Raw genomic sequence first — 5,640 nt, forward strand, 5'->3', positions numbered from 1 at the left:
TGAAAGTACCATATTTTCTCTATCCAGCAAAGTCCACTGATAGGTATCTAAATTGGTCTTGTACCTGGCTATTGAGAAGACTGCTTCAATAAAGATGATTGTGTAGAAATCTCTACTATATACCTGTTATAAAAATAAAGATGCTTCTGAGAGATAGAACAGAAAAATATGTCTGTTCTATAAATTCATACAAATTATGGCTATCATGTGACCCATAGAGTGATACAAGGAAAGAGTATTCATTGCACATTGAAAGATTATGTGTGGAAAGGCAGGGAAGATATATGCTACTGTAATCTTACTAAGAAGTAAAACATAAATTGGCACATCATCCATTAAGAAGCCTAAGCAATCTGGTAAAGATAGAGAAAAATGATAGCTGAGCTAATAAACAAATTATGCAGCCCATATGTACTTTGAGCTGTCTCTTCCAGAAACTTTTGGAAGACTGATAATATGTAATATCCATGACTCTGGTGGTGGTCATTGATTACGTGAAACAATAGAATGGTTAGCAAATCCACTTCATGGATATTTGACAAATGTTTTTGTCAATACTCAATTATATTCTAGCAACTTTTCTGTGTTATCTACTTAGAAAGATAGTTGAAAGATGAGAATAATCATAACACTGTCTTCTAATTAACTATCAAAAATGGTTCGTAATACAATTTTGGTATTCTGGTTTTAGTGTTTAGTCAATTTTCCCTTCAGATTTGGAAACACTTGAGATTGGACAGAAATTGTCTCCTTTAAAAAGCAATGATCAAATCACTCCCAGCATGTTGACAGGTTGTTTGAAAGACTCTCAAAGTGAAGGTAAAGTGCAAACAGTTACTTCCAGTGGGGAACCAACTCTCAGCCTGATGTGCAGGTTCCTACTGCAATAATGCCATTATCTTAAATCAAATGTTGCTCTATTTCAAAGGGCCCCAGGCAGCTTACTGGGTTTTATTCTGTTATTGAATTTGTGTTTACTCTCTAAAGAGTTTCAACTGGGCATTTAACTGTATTTTATTAAACAGTGTGGAACTCACACATTGTAAAACCATATTTTGGCTATGAGAAGAAGAGAATAGTTCTGACATTTGGAGGAGTTTAAGTGAAAGCAATTTTAAAAATCATTTTGCATTTCAATGAGTTTCTTATGGATTAAAACATTAAATGCAGCTGCTAAGTCATACTTACAAACTTTCTGTTTAAACTCAGATATTCAAGTTGTTAGATAAACTAAACATTGCCATAATGGCTTCCGCAAAATTTTGTACTAACATATTACACAAAATTATTAGAACATATATTTAAATATCTGAATATTAGTTTCCATATGTTATTGTTATTATTTATTATTATTAATACTATTATTGCTATAGTGTGATCTTGATGATGAAGAATATAGATCTCAATGACTCTTTCTGGATAGCAACTCCTATGTTTAACTTTGGTCAAGGCATTAATATCTCTGTTCTTCATGAATCGTATATGACTCATAGATTTTTACCAAGAACAAAATGTGCAAATTTGGTTGGCAATATATATATTGCAATATATATGGCAATAATACATACATATATATATATATATATTCAGTTTTAATAATATAGATCAAAAATCACCATTGCTAAATGTAGAACATGCATCATGCATACTGGTTTAATGTTTAATATATTGGTAACAATGGAAAGAACTTTAATAAATGTGGTACTCTGGGGAAGTTGGACCTGGATGGATAACATATGTCACCAGGTATGGGACTTTACTTATTCTTCCTCCCTGTTTTCAGAACAGGCACCATGTAAACAGACTCTGACAAATATTCCATTGTCATAGGCTGAGATTCTTTGACAGGCCTTTCCTTCCATAATTGACTGGCCTTCCCTGAAGCTGTGAAATCAAACCACCTTTCCCTGCTTACTCTGTTTCTTTCAGCTATCTGAGCACAATGCTGTAAAAACAGTGTATTCCCATTGGTTAGAATTAAGAACCCTTGTTTTCTAAGAAGTCTCATATAAAATGAATTCTCTAATTACATCTCATTGATTTTCTCTTTTATACATTTTAATTACAAAATAATTACATCTCTTTTCCCTTCCCTTTCTTCCCTCCAGTTACTCCCAAGGTTCCTTCTTCAAATTCTAGCAATTCACCAACTCTCAAATTGAAAGCCTCATCTCCTCCAATGATTATTGATTATTATTGTTATACGTATATATTCGTACTTTTTTATTGCTGAGAACAGACAGCAGGAACAACACATTTATACAAGGAAACATTTGTGTGTGTGTGTGTGTGTGTGTGTGTGTGTGTGTGTGTGTGTGTTTTATTCACACTCTTCAGTTACCCATAGCTCCTGGTCCAAGGGTATGAACTCTGGGAACATCTTATTGATTTTAAGAAGATCACAAATCCATCCTTGAAGAAAATCTCATGAAATTCTGGAATTAATATGCTGACTTCCTTGGAAGATACATGTGCAGAAAAGTGCAGATTTCATAACATTGTATATGTTGCACAGAAACTTTAATTCTATCAATCAATGACAACAAATTGTCATGTTACACATCAAAAGTCAAATTCTTTTGGGTTATTCTAACATCTAGCTTATCATTACTGCTCATCTTGTTACTTAACCTAATGCCCCCATGATTATGAAATAAATTCTTCTGGAATGTGTAAGCATAGGCTATCTACCAATTCAAAAGCTAAAAATGCCATCAGAGAGAATGTGTGGCTACAATAGAGATTTCCCCATTTTTCTGTGTCTTGCTTGTCTGATAGAGCCATCAATGCGTTTGAAAAGTGTTTTAGTTTTTGACTACATTTGTTCGTTTACTATACCTATTCTTCAGCTGTTGCCATTTTAGAAAATGATATTGGTGGATATGTGAACTTGCATTTCTGGGTTATGATCATTTATTTTTGTACTATGCAGGATAAGCTACCTGTTATTCTTTTAGAGAGAGAGCTATGTTTTTATGTTGACAAAACTTTTGAGAAAGAAACAAAACTGGATGGTGTACAGCTGAAATTGTCAGTGGCATTTCTTGTTGCTTTTTAAAATATTACAATAGTATGTCATTCTGAAGCAGACATTCATGAGAATTAGAATTCTGAAAGCTTCCTTCTTTAAAGGGACTCCAATTGTATCGTCTCCTCCCTCCTCTCCTCCCAGTCTCTCCTTATCATCCCCCTTATGAAAGGAAGGACTTAATTGGGCTTATTATTCCAAGGATTAGAGTCCATAGTATTAAAACAAATGCATTTTGGCAGGAACTATTGAGAGCTCATTTCTTAACCAGAAATTTGGAGGCAGACATGGGGACACTGGGAATGAAAGGAGTCTTTTTCATCCTCAAAGTTTAGTTACACTACTCCAATAACTTCTCCAGTAAGGCCAGACAATGTAGTCCTTTCCCAAGAGTTCCACAAGTTGGGGGGCCAAAAATTCAAAAACATAAGCCTACTTGGTACATTCTTATTCAACCACAACATTCTAGTTTCTGATACCCATAGGATCATGACCATATCAAAACAAAAAATGCATTAAATCCAACATTGAAGGTCCTCACAGTTTTTCAATCTTGACACTTTAAAAGTCCACATTTCAAAGTCTATGCTAACACTCATGCAATCTCTTAATTGCACACAACTGTGAAATTAAAAATATACATACATAATTACATATTTGTGATGCACGATATGATAGCATATTCTAAATGAGAGTAATGCGGAATCAACATCCCTGACCTCCAGCTATGCTACAGAACAATTGTGATAAAAAACAAAACAAAAACAAAAAACAAACCAACAAACCAACAACAACAACAACAACAACAACAAAAACCACTTCATGGTATTGGTACAGTGACAGACAGGTAGATCAATGGAATAGAATTCAAGACCCCAGAAATGAACCAACACACACACTTATAGTCACTTGATATTTGACAAAGGAGCTAAAACTACCTAGTGGAAAAAGAACAGCATTTTTAACAAATGCTGGTTCAACTGGAGGTTAGCATGTAGAAGAATGAAAATTGACCCATTCTTATCTCCTTGTACAAAGCTCAAGTCCAAGTGGATCAAGGACCTCCACATAAAACCAGATACAAATAGAAAAATAATGGAAAAGAAAGTGTGGAAGAATCTTGAGTACATAAGCACAGAGGAAATTTTCCTGAACCGAACACCAATAGGTTATATTCTAAGATCAAGAATTGATACATGGGACCTCATAAAATTGCAAAGCTTCTGTAAGACAGAGGAAACTGTCAATAGGGCAAAATGGCAATCAAAAGATTGGGAAAAGATCTTTGCCAATCCTATATTTGATAGAAGGCTAATATCCAATATACACAAAGAACTCAAGAAGTTAGACTACAGAGAAACAAATAACCCTATTAAAAATGGGGTACAGTGCTTGCTTCGGCAGCACATATACTAAAATTGGAACTGAGCAGAGAAGATTAGCCCCTGCGCAAGGATGACACACAAATTCGTGAAGCGTTCCATATTTTTCCTTCTTAAAATTGGGAACAAAACACCCAGGGAAGGAGTTACAGAGACAAAGATTGGAGCTGAGATGAAAGGATGGACCATCTAGAGACTGCCGTATCCAGGGATCCATCCCATAATCAGCTTCCAAACGCTTCCATTGCATACACTAGCAAGATTTTGCTGAAAGGACCCAGATATAGCTGTCTCTTGTGAGACGATGCCGGGGCCTAGCAAACACAGGAGTGTATGCTCACAGTCAGCTATTGGATGGATCACAGGGCCCCCAATGGAAGAGCTAGAGAAAGTACCCAATGAGCTAAAGGGGTCTGCAACCCTTATAGGTGGAACAACAATATGGACTAACCAGTACCCCCGGAGCTCATGTCTCTAGCTGCATATGGATCAGAAGATGACCTTGTCGGCCATCAGTGGAGAGGATCATTGGTCTTGCAAACTTTATATGCCTCAGTACAAGGAAACACTAGGGCCAAGAAGTGGGAGTAGGGGGGGAGGGAAGAGGGTTTGGGGGACTTTTGGGATAGCATTGGAAATGTAAATGAAGAAAATACCTAATTAAAAAAATAAATTAAAAAAATGGGGTACAGAGTTAAACAAAGAATTCTGAACTGAGGATTCCTGAATGTCTAAGGTGCACAAAAAGAAATGTTCAACATCCTTAGTCATCAGGGAAATGCAAATCAAGCAACCCTGAAATTCTACCTCACACCAGTCAGAATGGCTAAGGTCAAAAACTCAGTTGACAGCAGATGCTGTCAAGGATGTGGAGAAAGAGGAACACTCTTCCATTGCTGGTGGGATTGCAAGCTGGTACAACCATTCTGGAGATCAGTTTGGCAGTTCACTTAGAAAACAGGGCATAGTACTACCTGAGGACCCAGCTATTCCACTCCTGGGTATATACTCAGAAGATGCTCTAACATGTAATAAGGACACATGCTCCATTATGTTCATAACCCTATTTATAATAGCCAGAAGCTGGAAAGAACCCAAATGTCACTCAACAGAGGAATAGATACAGAAAATGTGGTACATTTACACAATGGAGTACTACTCAGCTATTAAAAACAGCGGATTCATGAAATACTTATGCAAATCGATGAAACTAGAAAATGTCATCCTGAG

At 36.0% G+C, this 5,640-nt stretch overlaps 1 non-coding gene across 1 annotated transcript; it reads left to right on the forward strand.

Moving 5' to 3' along the window:
• Window positions 1-4,416: 4,416 nt before the first annotated feature.
• On the forward strand, window positions 4,417-4,518 carry LOC115031881 (U6 spliceosomal RNA). Its single transcript, XR_003837517.1, has one exon. It is a non-coding gene; the product is annotated as a U6 spliceosomal RNA (small nuclear RNA).
• The last annotated feature ends 1,122 nt before the right edge of the window (window positions 4,519-5,640 follow it).

Source organism: Mus caroli, unplaced genomic scaffold (genome assembly GCF_978045245.1).
Source record: "Mus caroli unplaced genomic scaffold, Mus_caroli_1 scaffold_10, whole genome shotgun sequence".
NCBI lineage: Eukaryota > Metazoa > Chordata > Mammalia > Rodentia > Muridae > Mus > Mus caroli.